General features: G+C 35.8%; 1 pseudogene; it reads right to left on the reverse strand.

The window, feature by feature from the left end:
- Nucleotides 1–33: 33 nt before the first annotated feature.
- On the reverse strand, nucleotides 34–7,431 carry LOC113272284 (annotated as a pseudogene).
- Between the last annotated feature and the right edge of the window lie 12,762 nt (nucleotides 7,432–20,193).

Consider the following 20,193-nt stretch of genomic DNA (forward strand, 5'->3'; position numbering starts at 1 on the left):
CAACTCGAATCCTTCCTATAAACCCTAATTGTTTCAAACAGAAACAAACCCATCTTGATTTGCAGCTTCAATTTCAGAATCCTTTTTCCCATCGATCTGAACTATCAATACCTCCATCTCTTCTACAGCAGCTCTTTCAGGTGAAGAAAACCCATCACGACATCTAACTCAATTGAAATCTTGTGCAATATTAGTTCCAAGTTTTTTGCACCACACTCATTGAACGAAAGTAGTAGTACAATCATTAATCGACACATTGCGGTCAAAATTATTGCACAGGTCACTGAACTGCCAAGGGATTTGGTTTCTAATAAGATAAACCAAATAAAATAAAATAAAAATAACCATTGAAAAATTAAAACTCTGAAATTTAAGTCATAAATGGTTCTCAAACGCCATATCATAATAAGTCTTACATTCTTAAACTTGGAATAAAATGAAAATAACCATTAAAAAAAAGAACTCTGAAATTTAACTCATAAATGGTCCTTAAACGCCACATCAAAATAAGCCTTACATTCTTAAACTTAAACTCATAGTACTTTTCTTATGCTTAGGGAACAACTTGAAGACAACTATGTATGAGTGCACCATCTGATGACAGTGATAATGGCCACCACAGTACCCACTGTAACTGTGTAGTATGTGAGTTTTTGTTTCGCGATTGTGGAATACACTCTAGAAAGACAACTTGATGTGTGCAAATTTAGGATGTCGCTCACATCCTTATAATGATACCTTGTCAGAGAGTGTGCCTTCGTCTTCACAAGGTCTTGGAATAGTTTTACCACGGAAGAGTAATCCATACTTGTCACACATATCATAATTATTCAGTGGGCCCAGTACCAAATAAGGAGGAATAGGAAGTTTTAAAGTGCCCTGGTCTTCATCCTCGGCAGGAGTCCTGAAATTCGACTTGTATATGGAAGAGTGAGTAGGAGGGAATACCACGATGTCGATCTTTGATTCCTGTAATAATAACAAAAAAAATGACTTAAAATTCTAATCAAATAACAATAAAAAAACAAAAAAAACAAAATCTGATGCTGACGTTTTGCTTTTGTTTTTCGCACCCAATGGGTAGATTTTCTTTTTGTTTTTCTCTAATTAATAACACAAAAAAGGAGAGACCACCAGATAATATTAACAAATCCCTAAAAGAACATCAAAAACATGATTGCTATCATATCATTGCTCATTCTATACAAATGGTACCCACTATCAATCTTAAAAAACAAAAAGGAAAGTTCTAAACCCCATCCATAAATAATGGTCCCATTCATTAAAAGTTCTAAACTAATATATTTAATGAAGTAAATGAGAGCAAATCACTATGTAGTTACCTCCATTTAGACTTCAAGATGAAGAGGATATCAGCTGCCTGCAATCTTTCAAAATATAAGAATTTTTCATTTTAAGTTAGATTTAGATCTACACATTTGAAAAAAAACAAAGAAAAGAGAACGGTGAATAATCTAAGTGATTAAAGAGACGGAGAAGGAAGAATATCACACTTGTTCTGTTGCACAGCTGAAGATAGATGGAGAAGATGAAGAAGATGGGACGGCTGCGGAAGAACAATAAACCAGCCTCAAAAACAAACACAAGTGTTCACCTTCGATTTTAATTTAGGGTTTCTTCTTGTTTTAGTAAGAAACTTTTCAGAAATACAAGATTAATGGTGGTGACTGCTATCGTTTTCGGAAGAAAATTTTGTCCTCATTCTCTTTCACTTTTTGATTGTTTGTTATGGGTGTGGGGGCCTCGCCTAAAACGTTCACCATTAGGTGACCATTACTGAACCAGGTAAGCCAAGGCATAGGTCATGGACCTGTAGTGCATGATAACGTAGAAAACATGTATTTGATTTTTCCGAATCACATGTAGAATTGATGTTTTATTCTGATATATATATCGGGTTGGGTGTAATTATTGGGGCATAATTTTAGAAGGCTATTATTGGGGCGTCACACTCCATTAGAGGGCTTCACTTGAATTCTTAATGTCCATAAAAGTGGTTATGGGATATTCTAACACATATACAAAATGTCTAGATTACCCTTTAACTAGAAGTGATTTTACGTCCAGGTTTGAATTAATTCCAACTGTAGAATTTTATTTGCATGTAATTTTACGTCCAGGTTTGGATAAGTTCCAATCGTAGAAGCTCATTTTACGTCCAGGTTTCTTTTAATTCCAACCGTAGAATCCGATTTTACGTCCCGTTTTCTTTTAATTCCAACCGTAGAAGTGATTTTACGTCCAGGTTTGGATTATTTCCAACCGTAAAAGTGATTTTACGTCCAGGTTTGAATTAATTCCAACCGTAGAATTTTATTTGCATGTAGTTTTACGTCCAGGTTTGAATTAGTTCCAACCGTAGAAGCTCATTTTACGTCCAGGTTCCTTTTAGTTCCAACCGTAGAATCAGATTTTATGTCAAGTTTTCTTTTAATTCCAACCGTAGATGTGATTTTACGTCCAGGTTTGGAATATTTCCAACCATAGAAGTGATTTTACGTCTAGATTTGGATTATTTCCAACCGTAGATATTTATTTTACGGCCAGTTTTTCTTCCCACAAAAACTTTGTCCCAGAATTCACCAAGTATACAACAAAATTCATTAATTTAATTTTTATGTAATTAAATTATATTAAAATTAACTAAATAAGGGTTGTTTAGTCATTACAAAATTATTTGAGATAAGGGTTTTTGATATTACTTATGGGTGACCCGTTTTTGTCCTATTGGGTGATGCCCCGCTAATAGAATGTGACGCCCCAATAATAGCCTTCTAATTTTAAGACTGATAATAAACCTGGTTAGTTTAGGGTCTAGTGTAATTATTTTGGTCCTATGACTATAAAACAAGAAGGACCATTAAAAAGTAATTTTTGGAAACCCCTTGTCCACCTGTTTATGTTAGTAACTAATATGACTTTATTCATTAGTGATGATTAATTAAGTTAATTTAGTAATTTAGTTAACTAATATGACATATAAAATTTACACTACGCGTGCACAGATGCTGACTCAGCTAACCGAGCAACGGATGGAAAAGCTAACAATGAGAGGCGACACTAATTTCAATCTTTTGGGGGAGGAAACGCCAATTAACGATCTTGGCAAGGGAGGAAACGCAAAATATAGTTAAATTAGTTAGTGTTTGAGTTTGATATAGTGTTATGATTAGAATAGAAATTCATTTACTCTTCTAAGGTTTGGAGGGAAAGAAGAAGTATTTGGAAAAAAGAAAAAACTAGGGTTTTTGATTTTCTTAGCAAAAATGAAACTTTATAGTGACAATGAAGACTCTAATAGTGATGAAAAAGTGGGTGCATCAGATAATCTTGATTTGGATCCTACCGATTTGCATTATTTTTTGAATGAAGAAGGGAAAGTCAACCAAAGAATGATTTAAGATATTATTCAAGCACAAGAACAATATCACCGGGAAGATGAATGTGATAATGCTTCCAATCGTCAGGTATGAGTTGTAACGATCTACAAACATGTACTTATATGTCATGATCGCCCAAAAAGAGGAAAAAAATCGGAAATTTAACCCGGGATCGGTTTATGTGATAGCACCACTTAACCCAATTCTGGAAAAATCCCTAATTTAGGAACAATAATTGGTCGTTGTTTATCACCATATGATCCGGTTGTAATAAATTTTTGGCGCGATGGGTACGTGACGGAAATCAATAGTTGTTGGTGATGCACATATGCCGATCCTTCACTTGAATAATTATGTAAAATACACAAAGCTCACAATCAGGTTATTTACGTTTATACGTAATCTGATTATTCATAAGAAAATGAAAATCAGAGGTCTAACAACCACACCCAATGTTTCTCTAGGCAATATGTATGGAAAACACCAAGAGAATTCCAAGAGAATCAACTAGACAGTCAGACTCGATCACGAAAAATTATCCAAGAGTTATATCTCAATTTCTCAAATCAATCTGTAATTGAAAAGATAGGAATCTGTGAGCCTGATTGAATATGAGAAACGACTTGGATGGTACCAAACGACTTGAAGAAAATAACCTTAGGACTATTACTGAAGAAGAGAATCTGAATAGTTTCACTAGCCAATTGCCTGAAAACTGCTATATTATCTTTAGTGATGCAGCTTATGACAAGAACTCTAACTTATCTGGAATTAGTTTGATTATGAATGATATTACAGGTGTATTCCTTGGATGCAAACTCAAAGCCGGGAATGTGAGGAATGCTGAGGAGGCGGAAAGTCTGGCTTTCCTGGAGGCGGTGAAGTGGGAAAAAGAGAAAGATTTAGAAAAAGTTTGTTTTGTCAGTGATGCTAAAACAGTCATTGACTCCTTCAATTTCAATAATAACCAATTATTTTGGTATAATAACTCACTCTTAGATGACTGTAAAACAATTATTCCCAGTTTTAGCTTTGTTAAGTTTCAATTCTTGCGTAGAAATCATATTGTACTTGCAGATCTTGCAGCAAAGTTTAGTAGAAGGTCTAGAACTTCTGGAGAATGGATGGGATTTATCCCTGAATTTCTCAATTCTACCATGTAATCCACTCTCTATCAATATCTCATTTTTTCTAGCAAAAAAAAAAAAACTTAATTCCGCCACCATGGTACGGAGTCGGAGTTGTAAATTTGTAAAGCCAAACTGATTTTGGCCGACTGAGTTAAATCGGTCTGGCCGACTGAGTTAATTAGAACCGAGTCAGGGTCTGGATTAAATGAGTCAGGATTTGAATTGGTTTTGGCCTGATCCATGTGCACTGGCGCATCACAGCTTCATTCCATCCATCTTGGCGCTTCACCAGGCCAGGCCATGGCTTGCACCTGCAACACAAGCATTGAACCACCGCATCTGCAACTGTAGCAGCAATTCCACACAACCCACATAAGCTACCTAGCCATCTCCTATATGAGCTCAATTCTCAGCTGCTTCACTTCATCGCAACCACTACCGCTTCTTACTTGCAGTCTTATTCTCTCATTCAATCACACCATTCGTTGCTCCAGTTCAGCTGTAGTGACCACCATTAACTCCATATAACACACCAGAACCCTTGCCTGCAGTTGTAATCACGTCACACCATGACCTGCAACATTCACCACCACCAGTTACACGCCTTGCTACTCCAGCTGCAACTTCATATCAGTCATTTTAACACTGCAAATCCATCTCAACTTGCAACTCACTTCAATGCTCAATAAAATACAACATCGCCTCAATCTCCAACCCATCATCTCAACGATTCTGTATCCATAGGGTGTAGGTAGGGCACGAGAATACGAGATACTCATAATAGCACTTGAAGGAGGTAAGGCACTACTGCCACTGCATCATTCTATTGAGAAATCATGCATTAATCTTAGTAAACTGGATACTTGGACATCTCTGAAAACAAAATTGACGGGATATGGAAAACAAACCTTAGCACTGACACCGTCTGCAACGATTCTTTTCTATGACTTCCATTTGACGTAGTCATTTTGGCTGAACTTTGTGAATCCCCTTGAGATAAATACAAAAACAATGGTTAATGATCACATCTACACCAGTAACAGACCTAAAGATTTGAAGAGCTTTTGCCTCTCTTTACGTGTAAATTTAATTAATAAGCAGATGTCTTATTAATAGGAAAACATACCACTTCCTGCTGACAATGATCGTTTGACGTCCAGGGAACTTGAAGTTGGCACGACAAAGGGCTTCCTGGGCATTGTTGCCATTGGTATCCTTGCAGCGAACTGATATGAGGACCTGACCGATGCTAACTCTGGCACAAGTACCTAGGGGTTTACCAAATGCTCCTCTCATACCAATCTAAATCCTATCAGGTCCAGCCCATGAAAGCATCTTGTTTATACGCAAGACATGGAAAGGATGTACCCTGACTCTTAAATGGAAGGCGCCCTTCCCATCAAACTTGGTCATGTACTTGTTACAGGTAATACGAGTAGCCTCCAAAGCTTCACTTGATACATTTTCCTTCTACCAACTCACCAAGTGGATACAAAAGGGGAACTCATCAACTCCTTTCTTTGTCATCCCAACATCATAAATTATAATCTTTGGGTCACGTACACCACGACAGTACCTGGATTTTGAGTATGGCTTGTTCTTAATATGCCTGTAACATATATAAACCAATATAAGTACGCAATAAGTGATTGATTGCGTAGACAACCCAGTAAATTACTAAATATTTTGTTTTATAATTCATAAGTTGTTGCATGAGGACCAAATATGCATAATGAAAAAGAATGAAAAATACTCATACAAAGAAACATCAGCTGCAAGGTTTTAGAAATCATTACCGACACGTTAAGCACTTATAATAGCAGGTGTTAAGTACCTTAAACAGCATCAGCTCTAACCCATCAGTTCTAGACTGCAACAGCAATACTGCAATCCAATTACCTGCAATTGTACCAGTGCCTCAAACCAGCTTACAGCACTTATGCTTCAATTATGCATTTCCATCTCCAACTCAGGTTCAAGACTGAGCTTAATATGCTCGGCTTGTACTCAAGAACCAAAACTAGTTTACAGCTTCATTACCAACACTTCCAGCCTTTTTCTCGAACTCGGACTGACCATCCATTGGACCATGACTAATAGAAACAACACCTCCAACGCACAGTCCTTCTCTTTACTGATCTGCAACAACAAACCCCATTTTATGTTCTTCTGATTCTCCAACTCAGTCACAGTTTCACCTAAATCAGCCAGCATCTCAATCATCCTCTCAGCTTCACATTCCAACTCAAACCCCATAAGCAGAACCATTAATCACCACCATAAACAAACCCCAATCTTCTCCTCTCTGATTTCATCTGCGAATTTCTTCATTTCTTACTTAACAACACCAGATTCGAAACTTGGTTTGAAATCGAACCACTCTGTATTCCTGAAATCCGTCAAAACCCTTGAAGTTCATCTCAATCACCAACTCGAATCCTTCCTATAAACCCTAATTGTTTCAAACAGAAACAAACCCATCTTGATTTGCAGCTTCAATTTCAGAATCCTTTTTCCCATCGATCTGAACTATCAATACCTCCATCTCTTCTACAGCATCAGCTCTTTCAGGTGAAGAAAACCCATCACGACATCTAACTCAATTGAAATCTTGTGCAATATTAGTTCCAAGTTTTTTGCACCACACTCATTGAACGAAAGTAGTAGTACAATCATTAATCGACACATTGAGGTCAAAATTATTGCACAGGTCACTGAACTGCCAAGGGATTTGGTTTCTAATAAGATAAACCAAATAAAATAAAATAAAAATAACCATTGAAAAATTAAAACTCTGAAATTTAAGTCATAAATGGTTCTCAAACGCCATATCATAATAAGTCTTACATTCTTAAACTTGGAATAAAATGAAAATAACCATTAAAAAAAGAACTCTGAAATTTAACTCATAAATGGTCCTTAAACGCCACATCAAAATAAGCCTTACATTCTTAAACTTAAACTCATAGTACTTTTCTTATGCTTAGGGAACAACTTGAAGACAACTATGTATGAGTGCACCATCTGATGACAGTGATAATGGCCACCACAGTACCCACTGTAACTGTGTAGTATGTGAGTTTTTGTTTCGCGATTGTGGAATACACTCTAGAAAGACAACTTGATGTGTGCAAATTTAGGATTATAATGATACCTTGTCAGAGAGTGTGCCTTCGTCTTCACAAGGACTTAGAATAGTTTTACCACGGAAGAGTAATCCATACTTGTCACACATATCATAATTATTCAGTGGGTCCAGTACCAAATAAGGAGGAATAGGAAGTTTTAAAGTGCCCTGGTCTTCATCCTCGGCAGGAGTCCTGAAATTCGACTTGTATATGTAAGAGTGAGTAGGAGGGAATACCACGATGTCGATCTTTGATTCCTGTAATAATAACAAAAAAATGGCTTAAAATTCTAATCAAATAACAATAAAAAAACAAAAAAACAAAATCTGATGCTGACGTTTTGCTTTTGTTTTCGCACCCAATGGGTAGATTTTCTTTTTGTTTTTCTCTAATTAATAACACAAAAAAGGAGAGACCACCAGATAATATTAACAAATCCCTAAAAGAACATCAAAAACATGATTGATATCATATCATTGCTCATTCTATACAAATGGTACCCACTATCAATCTTAACAAACAAAAAGGAAAGTTCTAAACCCCATCCATAAATAATGGTCCCATTCATTAAAAGTTCAAAACTAATATATTTAATGAAGTAAATGAGAGCAAATCACTGTGTAGTTACCTCCATTTAGACTTCAAGATGAAGAGGATATCAGCTGCCTGCAATCTGTCAAAATAGAAGAATTTTTCATTTTAAGTTAGATTTAGATCTACACATTTGAAAAAAAACAAAGAAAAGAGAACGGTGAATAATCTAAGTGATTAAAGAGACGGAGAAGGAAGAATATCACACTTGTTCTGTTGCACAGCTGAAGATAGATGGAGAAGATGAAGAAGATGGGACGGCTGCGGAAGAACAATAAACCAGCCTCAAAAACAAACACAAGTGTTCACCTTCGATTTTAATTTAGGGTTTCTTCTTGTTTTAGTAAGAAACTTTTCAGAAATACAAGATTAATGGTGGTGACTGCTATCGTTTTCGGAAGAAAATTTTGTCCTCATTCTCTTTCACTTTTTGATTTTTTGTTATGGGTGTGGGGGCCTCGCCTAAAACGTTCACCATTAGGTGACCATTACTGAACCAGGTAAGCCAAAGCATAGGTCATGGACCTATAGTGCATGATAACGTAGAAAACATGTATTTGATTTTTCCGAATCACATGTAGAATTGATGTTTTATTCTGATATATATATCGGGTTGGGTGTAATTATTGGGGCATAATTTTAGAAGGCTATTATTGGGGCGTCACACTCCATTAGAGGGCTTCACTTGAATTCTTAATGTCCATAAAAGTGGTTATGGGATATTCTAACACATATACAAAATGTCTAGATTACCCTTTAACTAGAAGTGATTTTACGTCCAGGTTTGAATTAATTCCAACCGTAGAATTTTATTTGCATGTAATTTTACGTCCAGGTTTGGATAAGTTCCAATCGTAGAAGCTCATTTTACGTCCAGGTTTCTTTTAATTCCAACCGTAGAATCCGATTTTACGTCCCGTTTTCTTTTAATTCCAACCGTAGAAGTGATTTTACGTCCAGGTTTGGATTATTTCCAACCGTAAAAGTGATTTTACGTCCAGGTTTGAATTAATTCCAACCGTAGCATTTTATTTGCATGTAGTTTTACGTCCAGGTTTGAATTAGTTCCAACCGGAGAAGCTCATTTTACGTCCAGGTTCCTTTTAGTTCCAACCGTAGAATCAGATTTTATGTCAAGTTTTCTTTTAATTCCAACCGTAGATGTGATTTTACGTCCAGGTTTGGAATATTTCCAACCGTAGAAGTGATTTTACGTCTAGATTTGGATTATTTCCAACCGTAGATATTTATTTTACGACCAGTTTTTCTTCCCACAAAAACTTTGTCCCAGAATTCACCAAGTATACAACAAAATTCATTAATTTAATTTTTATCTAATTAAATTATATTAAAATTAACTAAATAAGGGTTGTTTAGTCATTACAAAATTATTTGAGATAAGGGTTTTTGATATTACTTATGGGTGACCCGTTTTTGTCCTATTGGGTGATGCCCCGCTAATAGAATGTGACGCCCCAATAATAGCCTTCTAATTTTAAGACTGATAATAAACCTGGTTAGTTTAGGGTCTAGTGTAATTATTTTGGTCCTATGACTATAAAACAAGAAGGACCATTAAAAAGTAATTTTTGGAAACCCCTTGTCCACCTGTTTATGTTAGTAACTAATATGACTTTATTCATTAGTGATGATTAATTAAGTTAATTTAGGAATTTAGTTAACTAATATGACATATAAAATTTACACTACGCGTGCACAGATGCTGACTCAGCTAACCGAGCAACGGATGGAAAAGCTAACAATGAGAGGCGACACTAATTTCAATCTTTTGGGGGAGGATACGCCAATTAACGATCTTGGCAAGGGAGGAAACGCAAAATATAGTTAAATTAGTTAGTGTTTGAGTTTGATATAGTGTTATGATTAGAATAGAAATTCATTTACTCTTCTAAGGTTTGGAGGGAAAGAAGAAGTATTTGGAAAAAAGAAAAAACTAGGGTTTTTGATTTTCTTAGCAAAAATGAAACTTTATAGTGACAATGAAGACTCTAATAGTGATGAAAAAGTGGGTGCATCAGATAATCTTGATTTGGATCCTACCGATTTGCATTATTTTTTGAATGAAGAAGGGAAAGTCAACCAAAGAATGATTTAAGATATTATTCAAGCACAAGAACAATATCACCGGGAAGATGAATGTGATAATGCTTCCAATCGTCAGGTATGAGTTATAACGATCTACAAACATGTACTTATATGTCATGATCGCCCAAAAAGAGAAAAAAATTCGGAAATTTAACTCAGGATCGGTTTATGCGATAGCACCACTTAACCCAATTCTGGGAAAAATCCCCAATTTAGGAACAATAATTGGTCGTTGTTTATCACCATATGATCTGGTTGTAATAAATTTTTGGCGCGATGGGTACGTGACGGAAATCAATAGTTGTTGGTGATGCACATATGTCGATCCTTCACTTGAATAATTATGTAAAATACACAAAGCTCACAATCAGGTTATTTACGTTTATACGTAATCTGATTATTCATAAGAAAATGAAAATCAGAGGTCTAACAACCACACCCAATGTTTCTCTAGGCAATATGTATGGAAAACACCAAGAGAATCAACTAGACAGTCAGACTCGATCACGAAAAATTATCCAAGAGTTATATCTCAATTTCTCAAATCAATCTGTAATCGAAAAGATAGGAATCTTTGAGCCTGATTGAATATGAGAAACGACTTGGATGGTACCAAAGACCAATATCCAAGTGTCAACCAATTTCTATCCAACTGACAAAGTCGGATTTACCAATTGATTGATCTACACACACCTGTGATATTTCAATTATATAAAAAAATATAATGTGGAAAATAAATAACACAGACACCAGAAATTTTGTTAATGAGGAAACCGCAAATGCAGAAAAACTTTGGGACCAAGTCCAGATTGAACACCACACTTTATAAAGAAACTACAGACATTAGCCTACTACAAGTTAACTTTAGAGTGGAATGTAGTTGATCCTAACTCCCACCGATCAAGGTACAATAGAGTTCCTTACGATCCTGAATCCCAGGAGGACTCTACGCACTTGATTCCCTTAGATGATCTCACCCACAACCAAGAGTTTCTACGACCCAAAGTCGAAGACTTATAAACCAATCTGTCTCTCATTGAAAAGTCTATTCAGATAAATAAATTTATCTACCACAGAAATACCTATGAAGTTTTGTTCCCTCTTATGATAAATCAAGGTGCACATAAACCAATTGATAATCCGGACTTATATTCCTGGAAAACAGCCTAGAAATATCAATCACCTCACAATAATTAACTATACGGTAGTAGAGCAAGTTATTGCGGAATCACAAAGGATGAGACGAAGAGCCCTGTGATTACTTTTTATATCTTACCTATCGGAGATAAATATAGAGCAAATCTTAAGGAAGATAGTACTCAATACGATCGAAGAAGTAAGATCAGAATACGCAACTACAGAGAAAATAGTTAGATCTAGATTTAGAATCCGAATGAAGTATTTAGGTCGTTAACCTACACGGTTTTGGAAAAACTTAGGCTAAAGGAGAATCGACACTAATTGCAACTAGTATCACACAGGGGGTGTAGGGATTAGGTTTCCCAATTACTAGAGTTCTCCTTTATATAGTCTTCAAATCAGGTTTTGCTTAGTTAGCTTAGAAACAAAGCATTCATTATCCACCGTTAGATGAAACCTGATTTAAGATGCAAGCTATTTTTTGCTTTAAAACCAAAGCAATATCTCTCCACTGTTGGATGGACTTAGCTTGGCAGATACAAATGAAATATACTTCATTAATTTAGATATGGGTAACCGTACCTAAACGCGTGTATTTGGTGGGTTGAATAATGTTAACCAAAGTTAGCCATATGAACATTTTTGTATAATCCACATTCATCTACACATCTAAATCAACTATAATGATCAATTGTAGAATATAATTGTGCTACTCCTAGAGTTGTTCAATTACATACTCTCACAGAAGTATATAAGACACAATTGAAGCAAAATCGGATTGATCCAAAAGAATCAATTCACAAACATTTAAACCCACGATTTGCAAAGATTGCATTCATTATTAAATAAATATATTTTTTCATGAGTATGAAAACATACTTTGCCGATTTTAGAACTTAAACCACCCAAATATGCAAACGGGTATGCATACTCAAGTTCCGGACTTTGGTCTTGACCAACAGTATGCAAACGGGTACGCATATTGTCGTACCGGACCAAACTCAGGTGAAGTTGTTTGCAAACGGGTACGCATATTTGGTTTCCGAACTTTCACAGTTAAAACCGCTTGCGAACGGGTATGCATACTTAGTTTCCATACCTAAATCTTACCAACACAGTTTGTACATTAAGTACGCATATTCTGATGTTTTTCCAGATAAGGGTTTTATCTCTAAACTCCAATTTCAATCATTTGAAACATTCTGAGAAGACTGTAATGGTTGTCTTACACAAACCATTAGCTAATAGAAATTTTCAATTAATTGAATGATCATTATGAGACTTTCCAAGTCGATATCAAATGATTGTCTCACACAAATCATGTAAGATGTTTCAAGGCGATTATCATATGATCATATTTTGACCTTTAGTTTTCAACAAATAAATTGTCTCCAACTAACATGACAAGAAAGATGATGAATGTAGCTAAGACAGAAAGCCAAAACCACATATTTCGAGAAATAGATAAGCGAGTTAAACTCAGCTCGAAATATCAAATATGTATAATATAAAATACTATATTATACGAATTTTGTCTCAATAGGAGATATGTAAGAATAAAATAGACTTCTGACTGATAGATAAGAATTAGTCTCCACATACCTTTAGTTGATGAAGTTCCTCCGAGTTCTTCAGTAGATCTTCGTCTTCATTTTTAAGCGTCGTGAAGTCTAAAGATCGACTACACTATATATCTATCCTAGTCCGAAACACCTATTGGTAGACTAGAAATCAAGACTATAGTTTTGATCATCTAAACTTGACAACCAAGCTTGAGATAGCAACGCTTGCGAGTTCGACCGAGCAATGCTCTAAAAATATCCCTTTTTGTAAATGTTAGTGATAAAGCTATCAATACATATGGATTATAATATAAATAAAACATTGTAGCTTCTCATCTATCATGCTTGATTTTCGTGGTTCTTTAACGTTACTTGAGTTCTTCGCCGCTCCAAGTACCAATCTATTCTGAATGTGTTCGACTCAGCATCGATCATTTTTGTTGAAGATCCGTAGCTATAACAATACAAAAACGGTTATTTTCAAATATTGTTATACAGTGTCATAGTATTACTACACAGCATCAATGTTCAATTGTACCACAAGTTTGACAATAACACTATGGTGATATGTATCACACCCCTTATTCAATACTTCATCTCACAATGAAAACCACTCCCACTTACATAATGGTACGTAAACCATATGTATGTAGTGTTAATTATAAAATAATTCTCCCCCTTTTATCAATATAAATTGGCAAAGGTACGAAAACTAAATGCATTCATCAAGGATTTTATAAAGATACAAGATAACCCCTATAATATTCCGCAGCCGAAATTTTCACAAAGATTTGTCAATTAAGCACAAGTTCAATTAAGAAGTCTCCCCCATATAATGGCATTCCCGAAAGAACAGCAAGAGCGACCTTACTTTTACAAAAAAAATAAGGATTTCTTTAGACATTAACAAATTACATGAAACATGAATTTGTATCCAGAAAACTCAACTAAGTTAATCCACAAGGAATCTCATAGATTAATTTAATCGAAATTACTCAACATAAGAAAACTTACGTAGCCGTACAGTACTTTCACATAGAAGTGGATCAAGGAAAGATCAATGCTGCGGAATATCCAAAAGTTCATTCTATTTTCCATCAATATTTGCATAATGACACAATAGACTTAACTTTCGAGCATATACGGAATAATCACAGTTCACGGACGTAAACCACATATCCCATACCAAATTATTTTTGCAATATATAAAACCAATAAAGATTAATACTGCAGAAACATATATATATATATATATATATATATATATATATATATATATATATATATATATATATATTAAAGATTTTCAAATCAAAATAAGAAACACAACTAGAAACTTCTAAAATTTCAAAGCACAGAAATATCAAAGTTATTACAACCCAAGAAGTTCAAATAGCATAAAAATAAACCACGATAACCTAATGGCTCATAATAAGCACTGGAAATTCCATCAATTTTTTCAATCAGATCTAGATGTTCTTCTTTAGCATACTCCAACTGCTTTTCCAACTTCTTTCCGAAGACGGATAATCTCAGAATTTGCAGCTACTAAAGTACTTATTGAGGGTCTAGTTGAAGTTAGCTTCATCTTTTCGATGCTTGCCTTGGTCAAAACATTTGGTCATCCAAGATTGGTTCCAAAAGCAATGATGCCGAAATGACCGCGAATCCTTGAAATGAAACAAGGAAAGCCTGGAGTCTTCTTCGAAGTATGTTTCACACTTATCATCTGACAAATGATAAGACCACAGAAATCAATGTCTCTCCCCTCAACAATGTAACAGACCAATTCAGCAAGAAACCTGGTCCATAACATCTTGTTAATTATACTCGGTATCATGTTAGCCACAACCAGTTTTCCGGAAAATTTTGAAAAACAACTCAGCACCATGAACATCAATCTTTCCATCTATTAGAGACTTGCTCGGTCGAACTCGCAAGCGTTGCTATCTCAAGCTTGTTTGTCAAGTTTAATTGTCAAAACTATAAGTTTTTATTTCTAGTCTATATACGATTAACTCTCGGACCATGATAAATTGTGTAGTTGAGCTCTATAGCTCACGGCGTTCATCGATTGAAGACGAAGAATTACTAATGCGAGCTTATGGAACTTCATCAACAAAAGGTATGTGAATACTTGACTCATCTATCACTCGGAAAGTCTATTTCTACTCTATCTCCTTTTGAGACAAAAGTCGTATAAGTATATAGTTTTCAGTTTACCACTTTTGATATTTCGATCTGATTTTAACTCTCTTACATATTTCTCAAAATATGTGTTGGTAAGCTTTTGCTTTAACCAAGTTCATCTTATGTTCTTGACGAAAGTAAAAATATGATCATGTGAAGATCGCCTTTTAACATCTTATATGATTTCTGTGAGACATTCATTTTATGTAGACTTGGAATATTTCGTATTGATCTTTCGATCACTTGAAAATAGCTTTGAAGCTAATAGTTTGTGTGAGACAGCTATTCCCGTCTTACGAGAATGTTTCAATGATTGAAATTTTTTTTTAGAACGATTAACCATGATTGGATATAGCATAGTATGCGTACTTTCATATATGTTGCCCATATCCGAAAACCATGGTATGCATACTCGTATGCGTACTGCTTGGTTTAGTGAATAAATCTGTCTCCCACAAAAACATTCCAGTCCGAAGTTATTTTGAGTAGGCTAGTGTTTGTAGCGTCTTAATACAGTGTGGTATTCAAATCTGGACTAGGTCCCGGGGGTTTTCTGCATTTGCGGTTTCCTCGTTAACAAAATTTCTGGAGTCTGTGTTATTTGTTTTCCACATTATATTTCTTATATAATTGAAATATCACAGGTTGTGCGTAAGTTCAATCAATTAGATAATACAACCTATGGTTGTTGATATAAATTGGTTGACACTTGAACATTGGTCTTTGATACCGTTTAAGTTATTTCTCTATATTCAATCGGGATCGCAAACTCATATTTGTTTGATTGCGGATTGAATTGAGAAATTGAGATACAATTCTTTGATATGCTTTTCTTAAGATGAGTCTGACTGTCTAGTTGATTCTCTTGAAAGTATATTGGAGTTTGTCCATACAGATTGCTAAACGAATTATTGGGCGTGGTTGTTATACTCCCGGTTTTTCAATTGGTATCAGAGCAGGAAAACACGTTTAAGACCTCATAAATCTTTGTTTGTGGCGATCTGACTCTATGGATGATAAGCACGTAAATGCTATATTTTATATTCATATTTATATTAGCTATAACTCATATTTTGGCTAATAACATTATTTTAATGTATTTGTAGAAAATACAAATGAATTCGATCATTTGAGGAATAGACACTTAAGTTGCAGCTTAAATGGCATTTGCGACAACAATGAGCAAAGTCATTCAAAGCATAAGAGAAGCCAGTTCAATCGTCATGCCAACAGCTCATGTGCCGCACTTCCTAATCAAGAGTAACATGTGTAGAGCGTTAGGATGCCAAGTACTGTGCACCTAAGGACTGACACTGTTCAACCACTTTGAATGATACATAGCCTAGTGGAGTTTATACTACCTAGTCGTACAGAAAGAATACTTATTCTTTTCATTTCATCATTTGAGGCCTGACCACGAGAAGATACTAATAATCTCAGGCACTGGTGGTGGCCGTGGCAGTAAACGGAGAAGGTATATACGCTGAGAAGATGGGGTTGTTGTTCGATTGAAGTGAGAGTTTCACAATTCTCAGCTCCATCGGATAAGGTACCAGTGGAGACGGCAACAAGATGGAATTGTGTGCAAAGACAGAGCTGTGATGAAGGAGATGGGTATACTGACTTCGACATAGGGGGTTTAATTGGTTTTCATTTCATGAAATATAGACAGACAGAATGCTTGGCCGGACTTGAGAAGGAACTGGTGGAGATAGAAACTTCATGGTATGGTATAGATGGTGATTCAGACAGATGGGTTCGATGTGGTGTCTGTGATGGATTCTACTTGAATTCGTGAATTGGAGTTGGCTGTAGAGATGGTGCTCATGGTTTGTGGCTGGAAACACCATCGAGATGAGAAAAGAAAATGGAGGTTGCAGCAGACAATCTGTGTGTTTGGATAATGGCTGTGAATTCAATTTATGAAGCTTGGCATTATGTTGGTTATCGTACAACACTCAGAGATGGACTGGAGAAGAAACTTAGCCGGGAAACCAGCTGAACTGATGCTGCCGCTGCCGTTAACTGGTTGGACGAATGGAGAGGATTGGGAGCTTGTTTTGTGTCTGATGGGAACGAGGAAGAATGGACGATGATGCTGACGCCGAGTTTGATTTATACTGAAGGTGTTAGAAGGCATGAAAGGAGATGGCATCATCTGTTCGAAGGCGATGGAGTTTCGGAAGAGTTTAGCAGTTGAGATCATGAACGACGGCAGCTGCTGGCAGAGACTTCGGGATTGTTAAATGGGAGTTTTTCTTAGCAAAGGAGAAATGGAGATGGCTAGATTAGTCGAGAATAGATGGTCATTGCAGTGGGTGCTGGATGATTTTATTATGATGCCAAGAAGTGATGTCTGTGCTGATTAGAAGAGAAGAGCAAGGAACTGGTGGTGTTGGTCGGAGTTGAGATGGATCTTGTCGGTGGACTTAGTGGCTGGCAAACGGACAAAAATCATAAGAAAGTGTTGTTGGTTCGAGTGAAGATAGAAACTGAGTGAATTGCTTCTCAGCTGGTGGAGTTTAAGTGGCGAGAGTGTAGAAGATTTGGAAGAACAGAAACTGGTCGGTAATTGGACTTCGGAAGTCGGTTGGTATTGGACTGGGCCTATGAGGAAAGCACTGGCTAGGTTATATTCGATTTCTGAGACACCACCGGTATACTTTGGAATGAGAGAAGAACAGAATGAGGAAGCCGGCGAGGAGGAGGATACAGAGCCGAAAGAAGGAGAAACAAGGGTTTGCAGTTCTGATTTTATTTTCTCCATGGTTTGCTAAATTGTTTGTTAGGATTTAGATAGAAGCCAATTTAATTTTATAAACTCTACGATGATATTTCTAATAATAATTCATTGACTTGTAATTTCTCTTCATATAGCTTGGTATTTAATCGATTATGTGATTTTCTTGATTATTTATGCTTTTCAATTGATATTTCGTGCTTTGGTTAAATCCATTGACATGATATGCTTTAGGATTGATATATAATGCTTTAGAATCACTACCCATGAAGCGAAGGAAATTACACCTGAGAAACTATATTTTAGAATTTAACATATCATCTTCCGAGACATGAGATTGATTTCGAAATTTGTCTTGAGTAATAAATAGAGATTAGTAGAGTTTCATATGATTGAATTGGTGGAAATTGAAGATCCTGATAACCCACTCCTACTTCGTGTATTTTATTTTGTTCCGAGTTCTGAAAATCATTAAAACATCATCTAGTTTTTGGTATTAGTTGGTAAATTATTTCACACTCATCGTGGGAACGACCTGTACTTGTCATTGTCTACTAGTTAGACATTGTGCACTTGCAGTATTTTATTGTAGGTTTCCCAACCTATCAAGTTTTTAGCGCCGCTGCCGGGGAGTGGTTGTAGAATGCTCTCTGATTGATATCTTTTTGTACATAATTTTATTTTATTTTTCTTTCAGATTTCTTCTGGTTCTTTTTACGCGTTTTATTTGATTTTTTTTAGGTACCTTATCCTGAAGCGTTGTGGGCGAAAAGAAAGTATGCACTTGCAAGGCTTTTGCAACAGCCACTCGGAAGATCCATTAGAGGTTTGCTTAGCTCATTTTGGGTATGATTTTGATGATGATAGTGTTATTTGTGAAGTCAATGCCTTATTAGACTCCACACCACTGCTAGACACTAATATATGGAAGCCCAAACTAGAACCTCTAGTTCTTCCCGAGTTTTCGACTAGTTCTATCAGTCGATAAAGCTCCAACTTTGACTCATCTTGATAATATTTATAATGAAACCGTTGTAAATGATAGTGGGTCTATGAGTAATTATATCATTGCTCCATTGAGCCATTGTTCAACGAGTGAATTTGAGCCAATACCAGTCACGAAAATTATTTTCGCTGATCTAGAGCCTGATTTAGGGCGTGCACCTCAACAAGAAGCTATTGAACAATTTTTACCTCTTTGTGTGAATGATTTACTTATCCTGACAATGTCCGACTTGAGTATTAAGGATTGCTTTGTATGGGGAATGGAATCACACGTATTATTGGATGATTGTAGTGTTTGCAGGTGCATGTTTCCAGCTGATAGAATTAGTTGGGTTGATCCCCAACTTTTCAGACTTTATATATATGATTGGCAGCGTACTTTGGGGTACCAACCTCACTTTGTTTAAGAACGTGCTATTGGCAAATAGGGAAGCAAATACCTTTCGCTTCATGGGAGTCAACCCATCAATGGACAGCAATGTTATCTCTGAAAACGCAACACCATTTCAGAAACATTATGATTCAGTTCATAGTTTTGAGTCATATGAGAAATCTCTCACTTCTTCTTCCTTGTCCGAAACTGTGGTCAACTAGGAAAAACTCGTAGATGAACAATTGGATGATCTTTCAGATGAAAGTGATTCAGACGAGGAACCAAATGTGGATGAGGAAGTCTCACAATATATCAATCTTTTTTACCATCTCATCAAGAAAAAGAATTCAACAGCTTGCTTGGCTGAATTACTGACTCCTCTCTGTCGAGAAAACAGGAAATTGAAGAAGCTCTTTAAAGGATATGATTGTGGTTATAAAATATTACAATATCTTCTTAAAGATCTCGAAGAAGATATGCGTTCAAATATTTCTAAATGTGAAAATATTAGTCGAAATCTCTTTGTGTTGAAAGAAAGACTTGCAGAAACTGATGCAAGATATGACTCCCAACAGAAATTTTTTAATGACAGAGAAATCATCTTTCTCTCCAAGGAGAAAAAAAATGGAGGATGATCTAGTTTTTGCTGTTAATAAAGTAAAATCACTAGAAGAGAATCTGAAAAGATTCAGTGCTAGCGCTACAAAATTATCTTGAGTGAAATACAGATGTACCCCTGTTTTTTTGTGCGCATACAAATGTACCCCCGTTTTTTTCACTTTTACAATTGTATCCCGGTTTTGACCGTTTTTTTGAAAAAACGGCTA

This window comes from Papaver somniferum, chromosome 4 (genome assembly GCF_003573695.1).
Source record: "Papaver somniferum cultivar HN1 chromosome 4, ASM357369v1, whole genome shotgun sequence".
Classification (NCBI taxonomy): Eukaryota; Viridiplantae; Streptophyta; class Magnoliopsida; order Ranunculales; family Papaveraceae; genus Papaver; species Papaver somniferum.